The sequence below is a fragment of the Phalacrocorax aristotelis genome, chromosome 3 (assembly GCF_949628215.1).
Source record: "Phalacrocorax aristotelis chromosome 3, bGulAri2.1, whole genome shotgun sequence".
In the NCBI taxonomy this organism is placed as follows: Eukaryota; Metazoa; Chordata; class Aves; order Suliformes; family Phalacrocoracidae; genus Phalacrocorax; species Phalacrocorax aristotelis.
In genome coordinates, this window is record NC_134278.1 from 49,741,787 (window position 1) to 49,756,963 (window position 15,177).

Here is a 15,177-nt window from a genome sequence, read left to right on the forward strand (position 1 = left end):
ACTAGCACGATCAAGTGATTAAATGCAGAAAGCTTTTTGCTCAAATTTTATCTATACTGTGTCCTAGTGAAGAAATCAGTGCTTATTAAAAAATACATTTCTAGAAGATACTAAGATAAGAGGGATGGCATGCTAAAACATTCACTTACTTTGCATTCTTAAGAGGTAAAAAGTACCATCCTGTGAAAACCTACATAATGACATCTGTGCCATGAAAGTAGTAGTCTGTCTGTCCTGCATGAGTTTAACATCAGCTACTGTTTCTGCATTGCTGATTTTGCAAGTTTAGTGGCTGTGAAACTTCAGTACGAAGGATGCTTTCCTTTTCATTTTGTCCTTTTAAAAAATCAAATGACAGTCCAAAAATTCTGAACCAGTAAGGCTGCTGGTGCCTTCCTGATCAGCCTGCTTGGATGTGAGCGGAAGGATAGATCCTGGTAGAGAAGGGTGGGATCTCATTCCTGACTTCTATGCTGCAGAAGAATTGCTGACTTTATTCATTTTTCCCTTAAATTAGAAAAAATGATCTTAAAAAAAAAAGTCAGTCAATGGACTCATGCCATTCACAGTCAAGGAATTTTTCTTTTTTTTTTCAGGTGCTTCTACCTTTGTTGCATGTTTATCTTGGAGGGATGGTGTACCCTACTGCAATCGGGTGAATCTGATCCCTAGTAGTGCTGAGTACCATTGAGGTGACAGGAGTTCTGTACTGAATAGTTAAATGTCTATTAAAACAAGGATTGTTGTGAATAAGCAGGTTTTAGCCTACTCAAACTAGGTGCCAGTCTTGACACCTTTGGTTTTACTGTGTCAAATCCACACTTTGAAATGATGACAAACAAAAATACAAAGGTGTTCTGAGAAATCATTATTATAAAACACCATTGGGGAAACAACCCAGGAATGCGCACAAACAAAAAGTTCATACTGAATGCAGGTACATACAGTTGGCACTTAATAATGCATGGAAGGCTAAAACCAATATTAAATATTGAATGCATAGCATTAACTGAGTACTACTTGTCTAAAAGTGCAAAGAGCAGTTTTGACTCTATTCATTCTTAACACTGCTATCTCTTGTCTCTACCTTTTCTCCTTGTCATGTTCCCTTGCTCCTACAACTCTCTGTCCCATCTTTCCCTCCCTTTTCATCCTCTTGATATTTGCATCAAGCAGTTCAGCCTTCATTCTCTAGTGGGTTCCTGTCTGCATGGAGCAAACAGAAGAGTGAGGCTTTATTGTACCTCTGATGGCCTCAGGGCACAGGCAGGACAAAATTTATAGATAGAAATTAAACGGTGAATATAATTAGTTTGACTTACTTCATATACAAGTACAAGATGGGATCCATATCCTCTAATTTCAGATATCTACATCTGAACTAGTTATTCCCTTTATAATCAAGGAGGGCAAATAGGTATGTCTGGTGTGCAATTCATCTCACCCTCAGGTGAGTGTCTACAACAGGCTAAGTTAATTCCATCTTAGAAGTGCCAGTTTTTCCTCATTCACTTTAAAAGCTGCCTGAAGGTGACGTCTCCAACCTTTGAGTTTTGGCAGCTGAATTCCATCCATGTAACCTGTTAGTGGGGAGTCCACAGGCTGATACTTCCATGCAGGAGATGCTACAGTTCAAAGTCAGTCATGAGCTTCAAAAACTATGTTCTGATTTTTTTATGTGCAACTTTAAGGCACCTTCTTTGTTCACAAGCAATCTGCTTTTAAAGACTCGCTTTCTGCAGAATTTCTGTGTTATTCAGTTGATTGTGGTTAAGAGTTTTCAAGGAACTGGGGTTGATCCCTACTTCTGCTTTGTTTCCTAGGGAAAGAAAGTCACAGGAAAGTCGCAGAAAACAAACCTTTCACAGATGATTACAGAGAGAGAACGGGAAGCAGGAGAAAAGGGAGAGGAGACTACTTGACTGAGGGTCTGATTTGAAGAATTTTAGCCAGAATGACAACGCTTAGGAAAGTTTAAGGCTGCTGGAAACAGAATCTTACAGTGGGAAAGATGGGGAACTGTTGACACTAGGCAGCTCTTCCTTTAGCAGCTTGCATTTTAAAACAGAATAAAAACATGATGAGCTGTTTTATAATCAGGGGTTCCTGTGCAAGGGAAAAAAAAATCCCTTCTTCAGATTTCAAAACAGACAGAAACAAATGTCATCAATGGTTTGCATACATGTAAAGTATCTGATAACAGTGTATATTTGTATATACTATTTTTGTATTAGTCACTTCTTACACCTAGAAAACTTCCTGCTGTACAGTTTTCTTTCTCACACATGTTTGTTCATGCAGCCACATACTATGAGCTAACACAATCTATCATCAAATATTTCATCATTCAGTGCTCCTTGAAGATGAGAAAGGAAAGATAGGCAAAGACTGATCGATCTAAGGGATTAATTGTCTCCTTTGGTGCCTTCTGCAAAAAGGCATAGTATTCATGTAAAGAAAAGAAATTATCTTGTCCATATCCTTAATTCCCAAGTGTGCAAAAGTACTGTCATCTTTCATCGGCCTCACTTTGGAACTGTACTTGGACATTCTAAAATTAAAATGAAAGAATCAGTTGGCTAAAATAGTACTTTTTGCTACATGAATCCTTTATTCATCTAGAATTTACAGTTATAAAGTCAACCAAACTAGGTTTTAAAAAAATGTCCTGAATGATGAAAATTTGTAAAACAGACATGTTTGATGAATTCCCCAAATCCCATGTTTCAGGCAGAGCCCAACACCAGAAGCACAACTGCTATTTTGACAAAAAAAAATAATCTGTTTTTCCTCTTTAGGGTTACCTTATGTTGATTACAGTGCTCCTTCTACTGTTAGAGGCACTCCATAAGTACTTTAAGAACTTCAGGCAGACAGAGGGGCCACAGCGCATCCTTTAAGCAACTTTTTTTATAGTTGTTATTTCACCTTTGTAAGCTACTATTGTATTGGCTCTTGAGTGTTTTGGACTGTCACTGGTGCCACAGCTCTGGTGCTGCTGTTGAGGCAAGGTCAGGAATGCTGTCTGACGCCATTCAAATCAGTGAGGATCTGTGCCCAAGCTCGCAGAGATTGATCAGGCTATAAACAGCTGAGCAGAAAAAGGTGCAAGTTCCATTTATCCCTTCTTCTGTGGCCAGGAGCAGGTGCCACAACACAGTCTCTCAGGGCTCATGTGGAGTCACAGATGACTTCTAATTAATGCTGAGAAAGCAGCAGAGAACCTCTAGTATCAGTGGACTTGTGAGGAGAGGCTGCTTTTTAGGAAGTGAGGAGGTTGTATGTTAGCATATCCCTAACAACTAGCAGAATGCTCTCCTCATTGTACCATAGTTACAAAATAGGTTGATTTAGGTCGGAAGAAACCTCTGGAGCTCTTTTTGGCCAACTCCCCACTGAAAGCAGAGCCAACTAAGACATTAGATCCTGCCACAAAATTAAGTTGGGTTGCTCAGGTCTTTGTCTAGTCAAGTGTTGAATATCTGCATGGACAAAGACTCCACAACTTCTTTGTGAAGACTGAAATTTTGTTCTCAGGACTGATCAGAATTTCTCACGCTGCAACTTTTGTTCTTCTGTTCTTGGTCCATCCTTGTGCACCTCCAAGGAGAGGTTGCTTCCTATTACGTAGCCAGTTTCCACTCTTCCAGGTGCTCTTATACCTCATACCCCAAAACCTAAGCATCTTCCTGGCCCTTCTCTGTACTCATGCCATTTTGTGCACTTTTCTTGTACTGGAGATGTACCAGTAGCCTTCATTGTCACAAGGGCACACAGTGCTGATAATGTCTCATAACGTGAAAAGTAAGGATTTGCAGAGACTCAGCACTGAGAAGTGCAAGGTAATTCAAAGTGTCATTGTGAACCTGTGGATTTTTGCGGGGAGTGTCTACAGTTTCTTATTCCTCAACTTCCAGAAAGTTTTACAGATCTACTTGCTTTGGTTTCCATAATTTTACTTCCTTGAAACCACCAGCTGGCATTTCACGGTGGACATTCCACAGCAGCCACAGAGGTACTCTGTGATTATCAGTGCTGACACGTTTTCCTACCCTTGGCTGGGAATCCTGTGCCATTTATGAATCATTTAGTGAGCAACCAGTAATTCTGTGACAGAACGTATATTTAGAATTTTGGGACAGTATAAGCACGTTTGGCATAAACCCAAACCATGTGAGTACTAATAAAAGTCTATAACATTATAGTGCCATCTCTATCTTCAAGGAGAGTGTTTTGATGATTCACCCGTGATTACCAATTTGCAGATACAGTACAAACAATTTGTACTCCGTGGTGGAAGGAGGACGCCTGTAGGTACATGCTGAAACTTACCTGTGGTCCCCTGTTCGAAGCATCTTTGTGACCTCCCTTAACTATGTGCAAAAGCTGAAGCCGTAGGGTAGATAATAGGAATGGAAATGAAAGGATATCTGGCTTACGCTCTTTCTGTTTGAAGAACATATGTGTACTTGGCAAAGAGGAAGAAATTATTGAGTTTGTTTTTTCTAAATATGTTTGACAGTAACACTGTAGATAATTTAGTGGAGCTGCTGAAATGGCAGACCTCATGTTACCTTTGGTGTTAGCTCAGTATTCTTACCTGTGCAGACTAGGCCGCAAAAAGAGGTATGGATTTATGCATGTTCAGTCTTCCTGGGTTAAAAGTTGCCTAGGAGCAAGGTACCTTCTCTGTGGAAGCAACGTAGGTGGGCTAGTATAGCTAGCATAGACACAGGTAGCTTACACTATTGATCCATTGGGCTGACTGATTGGTTTTTACAGCACTGAGAATAAGCTCACATAGTCAGCCTGAAAGGACAAGTGTGCAGACACAGCACCTAACTAACAGCGACACGGCTTGCGAGCTAGAACCTGGCTGATTTAAACTTGGCTGATTTAAACTTGGACATACTGAACACACACATCTGCCTCAACCCACCGTGTAGACATTTTCTGAGTTAATCTCATAGAATTCTTCTGATTTAAGTTTCCTTAACTTATTCAGTGGGAGGCAACCTCGTCTGCCTTCAGTTTAGGCAGTAAGGAATCTTTTTCTCACACCTTTTGTCTGTGTCATTAGTTTACCGAGTAATCTCTCCCAGGCTGTGGTGGATTGGGCTATGTGTTTATCAAATGCCTAGAATAATGGAATCTGCTTTTGACTATGGCTTCTATATGCAAATAGTAAATAACAGCACAAAAGACAAAAAAAAAAGTTGGCACCTTTCAAAAGCTCTGAATGAATACATATCATTCGCAATTTCAGAGTAGAACTCATCAGACTTTATAGTCCTCGTGTAATTTAAAGGGTGTGTATGAGGTGAAGAATTACAAAAGAGGCTGAGAGGCCTATAAACATGCCACAGAGGTGTATTTTAAGTACAGTATAAGTGACAGTCCTGCAGGTGATAGGTCTATTCACATGAAATGGGCTGCCTGGTTCCTGATGAATAGCTTGATACCCGTTGCTGCCACATTTGTCAGAAACTGAGCATAGCCAGGGCTTCAGGGAGGCTCTTTGGTATTTGGGGTGAAACCTGCTGATGTTTTCAGGAAAATGCTCATCTTTAAAGTTCTGATAAGTCTGAATTATGGAGGTTTGTGTCCTCTCTGCTGGTAAAGTAGAAATCCAAAGACAGCCAGAGTTGTACTATTACTCATGTGGGTCTGTCTCATTGTTAGCACTACCTTATGCCACGTATCTTTTGCTTTGAGTGACTGGTAATTGAACTAACCAGTTCTTCAATAAGATGTAGATGGTATCTTACTTGCTTGGGACAAATAGAAATATTTACTATATACAGGCTCTGAGGTAAGGTAGAGCCAATAGTTTTAACATCGGATATTTAGTGTTTTGTATGAGCTGAATTTTTGAGTAAGCTGAATTCTGTGGGATAGATTTCATATTTTCACTATAATTCACTATGAAATGAAAAAAAAAAAGGGTAGAGATATGACAGTACTCTTTGCTGGCTCATTACCGTTAACAAAGTGAAGGAAAAAAAATCTGAAGCTTAAAAGTTGCTTTTTCCGTCAAGATACCTGACTTACTATCTTGACTTTCAAGGTATTTGTTAATGCAAGCATACTATGTTTGGATCAAAGCATAGTTTGGCAAATGTTTAACTCTTACAAACCTAAGTTCAAAACAAATGAGTCTTATCCTGAACAACTTTTACATGTGTGCCAGTGTGCTAAGAGTTTTTTATAAATAAATAAATTAAAAAGTAGAAAATCAGTACGTACTTCATAATGTAACTTTTTTTGTGGAAGTAAATGTAGCCAGATTATAAGCTCTAGCCTTTTTCGTTATGCAAAAAGTCCCTTTTTTTCTGTAAATACTAAATACAATGTGATAGTAAGACTTCCAATTTGAAAATGTGAGCAAAAAGTGACGTCCATTATAAATGTTTACTAATATGTGAAACTACGTAGTAGTTTAGACCCGAGTATTTTTACGAATGCTCTGCCTCCCGAATGAACCCTGTTTAAGCAGGGTATTTCTCTCTCCTTCCCACTTCAGAGTACAGTGCTCAGAAGCTGTGCGTGAGCCTGTCGGGAGCTGGAAGAATGTCCCACTAGCTGCTAAACCAGTGGGGCAGCATTGGAGGGAGTAATAATAGTTCAGGGTTTACATGGATGTATTTGAGTGATGATTATACGTTACAGGGGTGCTCGCTGTGACTGCTGAGGATGAAGTGAACAGGAAGTATCCGGTAAAAACCTGGCAACTTTAAATTCCCAAATTCTGTGTCTAACTGAGCTCTAGCAAGTTCAAATACTGAGCACAACAGTATTTTTTATGACATTGTAGTGTTGCCTGATTGAATCAGTTTTTTGTGATGGGTATTTAGGTTTTAATATAAGTTTCTTTGAAAACTACAAAATATAATTAGTCGATGAGGGGTGTTTTATTACTGTTGGAAAGGTATCTAAATCAATTCTCACTGCTGCTTGCCCGTTTTCTTTGTCTAATTTGTCATCCTAGGTTTATTTAGCAGTTGTTTCCTTTGGCATTGTTTCCTCTTTTTTTGTGTGATTTTACTAAATATGATCAGGGTGATTCCTTAATAGCACTACAGTTGTAAATGACCAACTTGCTATACTCTACAGTTTTGTTTTGCTTGGTTTTGTTTGGTTTTAAAATAAAAAGAAACCTTTGTATACCTGTTTGGACATGTCTAATCTCTTCTAAGTTAGATCAGAGTTATTTGCCAACCTTTGGCATATTTTCTTGGTGTAATTCCGTTAATGTTCCCCCCCCCCCCCATGCTGTTTTCTGTAGAAGTAATGCTTTTCCTGCATCCACCTTAAAGCAAGTCCTTCATGCTCTGAAGGCTCCACATTTTGACAATTCATTTCTTTGTAGTTCATAAGATTTATCAAAGTCCAGAAATTCTCAGTTCCCACTGTTCTTTATTATGGTCCATGGAATTCCTTTGTTTCCAATGATGGATTGGATTTGCTTTTCCAGTTGAAGTTGAACCCTCCGGTCATTCCCCTGGGACAGCTGCCAAGAAGATGAGCCATTACCATGCATTCATTTCTTCCCACAGTGAGAGGTATCAGCTCTGACTTTGTTCCACAGAATGTAAGTGTTGAGAGTTCAATGTTTATTTCCTGGTTGTGCATCTCTGAAACTAAGACAGATGGATTTCTCTCTCATCAGTAATACTGCTTATTTTTTACCATCATGCAATTCCTACAGTTCTTCTTCTGGACATAATAGTCCCCTGGGCTGTCCACCATCTGATCTATTTATCTCATAATTTTGAAGTATATTTTTGTCTAGAAGACTCACTGATTTACAGCCTATATGGCAGCATAGGTATGTAGAGTAGATTTATTGGATGTAAATGAATAATATAAAAATCAATTTTATATACAACACATAATACTTGTTTCATTCTAACATATACATTTTGGTTTATTGACTGCACGTTCTTACTAGCAGGACGTCTGTTGCTGTACGCTTCTACGGGAGAACTTATCTTGGGCCGCATCCCCGGGACACAGGGCTCTACCCACCCTGGGGACAGTGATGCACAGACATCAATATGATGGATACAAAATGTCCATTTATTTGGCTGCGTCACACGCTTATATAGCTCTTGCGCTTCCTGTTCCTGCCACTCCTATGGGGAGGAGTCTACCTTTCCGTCACATCCCGTGATCTTCTGGTCGCCGATCCCTGTCTATTCCCCTACAGACGTCCATTACATTTGGAGATGATTGTAAATAAATTTTGCTGTTGATGACAAATTAGTTGTTCATGTCTTCTAATGAAGCAGGTGTGACCAGCCACGTGTTGGCAGTAGCAGGCCATGGTCTGCGTGAAATACACGTGCTTACTTTTTGGCTTTCAAAAGTAATCAGGGTGTGATTCTCCAAGGGTATATTTTGTTGTTTCACGATGGGATATTCCATCTAGTGGCTGAGTCATTTCTGCCTTTGGAAAGAGTTTTGAATCCTCTTCCAAGTAGCATCTTACTCAGTTTGTGGGAAGAACACACGCAGTTGCCTTTACCTCTCCAGTCACGTCTTCTGTATTTCTGAGGCAGTACAACATCCAGCTCTCCTTTTGAACTCCATGGGCATACTCGTCTCTCTCAGTAAATTGTAGTATTGTTGTTAGTGTTAGTGTATCACTTGCTTTAAAAAGCCCCTCACTTTATATGATGGTCTGGATGCCACTTATAAAACTAAAAAATTCCCACACTGAATTACTTCTTAACACTAAACTTTATTTTATAATGAAAAGAGCGTCAGGGGAGACAGCTGTGAAAGAGGGATATTGACTGTCATGAAATTAAATACTATCTAAGTAGGTACTGAAATGTGGACAGACTTATTTGATTTAGCATTTCTGTCTTCCATGGGTCGCCCTTGCTTGCCTCTCCTTTCCTTGTAATTTTAGCCTGTGAACACTGAAACTTTGGACACTCTTTTGATTATTCTGTTTTCTGAACTTTAGGGTCAGTTTTTTACAGGAGATGTTAGAAACTGGCCAAAAAGAGAGAAACAGTTGCCATGAACAGCTCCTCAGAAAGACGGTTTGGCAGAACCTTTTATTTCTCCACACGTGTATTCTAAATTGGCTGGTTTGATTTTGAGCAATGGTCCTCATTCATGTTCAGGTGTCAATGTGTGTGTGGTTACTGTGCTCAAACATAAGGACTTTCTAATCTAGTGGTATCCGTAGGTATCCGCAGATCTGCTGCTGCCGCTTTGGCTTCATATCAGAGAAATAGAGGGCTAAATGTCTTCATGTGCTTCAGTCACTCCTCAGCCTTAGTGCAAGCTTCTTGTTCTTGGGGAGCTTTTAACTTCAGTTTTCAATAGGTCCATTGGTTTAGGTCCCACATTACAGATTTCACAGAGCTGAAGGACACAGGAACAAACAAAGCAGTGATCAGGGCATCTGGCGAAGTAGCAAGCACCTCCCAAACTGGAAGCGTGAATATTTTCCAGTGCTGCTCATGCAGCTTCTGATGTTGGTGACCTGCTTCCAAAGTGCCTGGGCGAGGAGTGGGTGCTGTGCTACAGCTGTTGCCTTCTGCTTCTCTCCCAGGGCTGGATCACAGGCAAATGGCAATAAAAAACCAGTTCAGACACTGATCTTCCCTATGGTATCTTGTTATCTGATCCTTGTTAAACAGTGGCATTCAGTACCAGTGTTGGCACAACCCAGAGAGCCAGGTTATATTTGACAGAGAACCCAGCATATGTCAAGGCATCTGAGCAGCAGGTAACACTGGCTAATGCTCCAGGACTTGAAACCGCGTTGCTGACGGCATTCAGTTCACATGATTTCTCTGCTGCCTTTGGCACCAAGGCTGTCACTGTGGAGGAAGGGTGTTGCCTTTCTGTATGACTCTGCCATTTGCAGGAATCTAGGAGGATGTGATGGGTGTAAATATTCTCCGTCTTTGCCAGTGTGAGTGCATCCTGGAAAGAAAAAGATGATTTCTGGGGCAGTTTAGGGGTGCCCAGTGTTTGTGGTGGATGGAGTGACCCAGTGAGGGACCCTTCATCCCTGCATCCACCCAGGAGCAGTTCCCAGGGCAAGAAGATTATTGTAAGTCAGTGACTGAGTTCACAGGTGTTGGAGATCCTGTTCCCAGCTCATCCTCTCAGGATGGAGTGATTGTCTGTAGATGAGCACCCTGCAGGTGAAAAGATTTCACAGAGCTAAGGTCTAAGATGTGATGGAGTGGCAACATATCACCACATCAAAGAGCCAGCCAGTATTATAGGAAGTTCAGCAGCCTTGGGAACAGTGTCTGTGCCTATAAACAAGGGACCTCTGGATAACAGATTTGCCAAACTGACCAAGACTGCTAGGGCTCTGGAAGTAGCACCTCCAGCATGGTTAGAAACTGTATTCATCTTATTTAAGCATTCCAAAGGACAGTTTTACAGTTGCACATTCATAAAATACCATACGGTTTCTCAGGTCATCTGGATTTGATGGTATATTCAGCAAAACAGTCCTTGAAGTTTCCCTTCTACTTCCCACCTCTGAGTTGACTGATTACTCCTTTGTAATTATTCATGTGTGTGTCTGTGGACAATCACAAATAGAGAAAAGGATTTTTTTTTTAATGTGTTATTTCACTTTCCTGAAGATACATTGTCCATAGGCACCTTCTGCAACCACTCTCTCTACAGAGGAGGCAACCTGGGGTTGAATGCTGTCGTGGTTCAGCCTCAGCTGGCAACTGAACACCACGCAGCCGCTCGCTCACCCCCCCACCCCTGTGGGATGGGGAAGAGAATCGGACGAGCAAAAGAACTTGTGGGTTGAGATAAGCACAGTTTAATGATTACAGTAAAATGATAATGATAAATGATTATGATAATAATGACAATAATGTTAATATAATAAAAAGGGAAAAGGAAGGGAAAGGGAAAACAGGAAAAAAATAACCACAGAAACACAAATGATACAACCGCTCACCACCCGCCAACTGACGCTGCCCGTCCCCGAGCCGCGATTGCTTCCCCCCTCCCCCGGCCAGCCCCTCCCAGGTAACATACTGGGCATGACGTTACATGATATGGAATATCCCTTTGGTCAGTTTGAATCCGCTCTTTTAGCTGTGCCCCCTCCCCTCCCAGCTTCTTGTGCACCCAGCAGAGCATGGGACACTAGACATGTCCTTGACTAGTATAAGCGCTACCCAGCAACAGCCTAAACATCTGTGTGTTATCTCAACAGGGTTGTTTTTTCCATGCTAATTTCAAAGCACAGCACTATACCAGCTAGAGTGAAGAAAATTAACTCTATCCCAGCTAAAACCATGACAATGCTTATGAGGAAGCTGAAATCTTGGGCATGCTCTGCCCTTTATGACATTGGTCCAAAGAACATTAAACTACATATGAAGAAGATCAAATGCATAGGTACTGCTACAGAACGCTCATCCGGTCTGAGTATTTGTGACAGGTTGACCCACTAGTGCCTTGCTCACTCCCCTCCACCAGTGGGATGGGGGAGGCAACTGGAAAAGCAAAAGCAAGAAAATCTTATGGGTCAAGATAAGGATAAGGATAGTTTAACAAGCAAAGGAGAAGAAAAAAACCAAAACAAGTGATGCACAGTCAATCACTCACCAGTTCCCACCAGCAGATTGATGCCCAGGCAGTCTCTGAGCAGCAGCTACTTTGGAAAGACATGCCCCAGCACACATGCACACAGGTTTTTATTGCTGCATGTGATGTTACATGGTCAGTTTGGGTCAGCTTTGGTCAGTTTGGGTCAGCTGTTCCCTCCCAGCCTACTTGCTGGGGGGGCAATGTGAGAAATGGATAAAGCCTTGGCACTGTGCAAGCACTGTTCAGCAATAGCTAAACCATCAATGTGTTATCAATGCTGGTTTTGGCTGGAGAGCTAAACCACAGCACCATATGGGATGCTATGAAGAAAATTAACTCCATCCCAGCCAGACGCAGTAGATGTTCTTAGGTGCTTATCCATAGTTAATTTGTTGTCCACTGAAGTATTTATTTTATCAGTTCATGGGTTGTCTTTCTAAAGGCATGACTGGACTAAAAGGTTGGTGGAAGAACCATGGTAGTTAGATGTGTGATGAGTTTTATGCACATACATACTCTGGAAGACTGAGAAAAATAAAATTGCTGCGACTTGAAGACCGGAAAGGTCTGTACAAAATAACCCAAGTTACCAAGGAAAAAGTGAAAATATATTAATCTATTCTTTAAAAAATATGATTAAAAATATTGTTTCATATCTGTTTAAAACCCACACAGAATGTTTAATGAAAGAATCATCAAATTAGTTGAGGAAATCTAAGGCCGATTTTTTTTTAAAAGGAAGAATAAGTTACAATTGCATTTTGACAGCTCTTGAAATGAATTGCCTGGGGTGCACATGAGGCCAAATGCTGCAGCTTCGTTTTAGAAAAGTCCTGGATAAGTTTTACAAATTAAAAAATTTGTAGTTAGTAAGCTTACAGTAAGAAAAAATGAATCCTAGACTTCAGAGCTTAATAAGATTGTCAAGGGAAGACAGGAAAGACTATTTTTGCCCAGTATTAACTCTGTTGCATAATCAGAGGAAAATTTTCCCCACTTTATTTACACAATAAATTAAATATGTATGGTCTTTTTAATGCTTTAATGAAATGCAGGTTTGCACATCTAGCATAATTTCATGATCTAACTTCTTCTTGTGTAATTTTTCTTTGTTCCTCTGTAGACTTTTTTTTTTTTTGGAAGCCTTGTTGTTGAACTTATCTGGTTGTGCTTGTTAATCCATGTAAACATGAGTTTGAACACAAATCCATGTCCAAACAAAAAGCTGGATATATTTTACCACAATGTGACATTCCCAGCTGTCTTGAATCATTACTTACCTGGTAATGAAGTGCTATCATTGATACATCTGTTATCCTGGAGGGTACTAGAAATGCTATCAGGTTTGGGTGACTGTCACTATTGTCCTGTGATCTTGATTTGAAAAACCACAGAGGTACATATGTTGCGTATATCTCGGATGACTCTTAGGAGCTTGCTCACATCCTGTCAGTTGGCTTTGATGTTCATGCCTCCTGTTACCTGGTGTTGATACCTCCTGCCACAAGTCTTCCTTGTCAGATGTTGGGTCTTGGTGGTGGTGAAGGAGCTGCTGTTCTGAAACTGTTACGATAATTGCACATGTTTCAGCCTAATTGTGTCTCCTCCCTTCCCACTTATTGGCCATACCCACTTTTTGGAACAGGATCTACCACAGTGAGACTCTGAAGATTCTCAGCATAATTGCAGTGCAAATAACACTAGATTTTACTTCTTATGCCTTCTTTTTTGTCTTTAATATGGTTTACCTGTTGATTACATTGTATTGCCTAATATTTGGGTCTGAGTTTTTACATGGTACCTACATAGCATGGATGCAACAGAAAATAACAAATTGCAGAAGCTTGAATCAGTACAGACAATTTTTAATGTTCATACAAATTCATTTTTCCTAAAACTACTTTCCATTTCCTCCAAGAGTAAGAAATACATGGTTAAAATGGCTTGAGGAGACCTTCTCCTATTAATGCTAAAAAAGTCCTTACCCTCCATTCTTTTTCCTTTCCTGAAGCACCTTTCTCATCTCTCATATTTTCAGAAGTGTTTTACTTCTTCCACTCTGATTTCTCTGTCTCATATGCCTGGAACAGTCTCATTATTTTCATCTGCTCAATTATCATTCGTCTCCCTTAAGTCTCTTTACAAACGTGCTTATTTTGGTTAGCTTTCCACCCCTCCTTTTATGCTGCTCCACTGTCCTTTAATCTAGCCCAAATTACAATTTAATAATGAAGGTGAGGGTTGAGGAAGAGAGGTGGCTCAAGTTTCAAAAGTTAGCTGTAAAACAAAACCCTTCAGTCATCTTGCGTCTTCTGTTATTGCGGTCTATGGCTCAGTCTGCTCGGGCTTTTCAGGGTGCTCGTTTGTTTTGTTGTACTTGTGTACAGAGTGAGGCGCAGAAATACCGCTGTATACAGCTTGCAAAAGCAAAGGGGAACCGAAGCTTGTCTTTAATGAAAACTGCATGCCTTTTACTAGGGACGACCAGAGCCTTTTAACAGAAATAGTCTTCTAAGTGTCTGCCAAGGTTTCTATAGCAAAACTACTTTTTGAGCCAACTCTTGAATATTTCCCTAGTAGAGCATTAAAAAAGGATGACTAAGGGCATAGAATGAAGCTAAAACCAGCACAGAGGGTAACACAGTCAGTTTGGTTTGCCCCTTCCTATATTTATCTGCCAGTTGAGGGCTTCTGTCTTTTTTCCTGCATCACTGACACTAACTGCTTTTATTAATTTTTATTATGCCAATTAACATAGACAGGTGTTTGGCTATACTGGCTATACCTTGGCTGTATGTTTTATTTTAGGAGACGGACACTGCATTTTAACATATTTTGTGACTCCTGATCAAACATCAATACTGAGAGGATAAAAAGGGATTTAGAGTAACAAATTATACAGAGTTATGTGGGAGGAAAGTAAACTTTTAATGAATGAGCTGGGTTGATAGTGAGATGGGTGTGTAAAATGAAAGTGTTAATTCCAGATTTTTGTGCTGAAATTTATAAACCTTGATTAATGTTTCACAGAATGGTAGGGGTTGGAAGGGACCTCTGGAGATCATCTTGTCCAACCCCCCTGCTTGACCAGGGACACCCAGAGCAGGGGGCACAGGACCATGTCCAGGCAGGTTTTGAATGTCTCCATGGAAGGAGACCCTACAGCCTCTCTGGGCAGCCTGTTCCACTGCTCTGGCACCCTCACAGGAAAGAAGTTTTTTCTCATATTGAGGTGGAACTTCTGTGTTCCAACTTGTACCTATTGCCCCTTGTCCTGGCACTGGGCACCATTAAAAAGAGTGCAGTCCTATCTTCCTGACACCTGCCCTTTAGATATTTATAGGTATTGATGAAATCCCCCGAGTCTTCTCTTGTCCAGGCTGAACAAACCCATGTGTCTCAGACTTCCCTCATAAGGGAGATGCTCGAGTCCCCTGATCATCTTCGTAGTTCTCCACTGGACTTGTTCAAGCAGTTCCATATCCTTCTTAAACTGGGGGACCCAAAATTGGACACAGTACTGCAGATGTGGCCTCACTAGGGCAGAGTAGAGGGGGAGGATAACCTCTCTCGATCTGC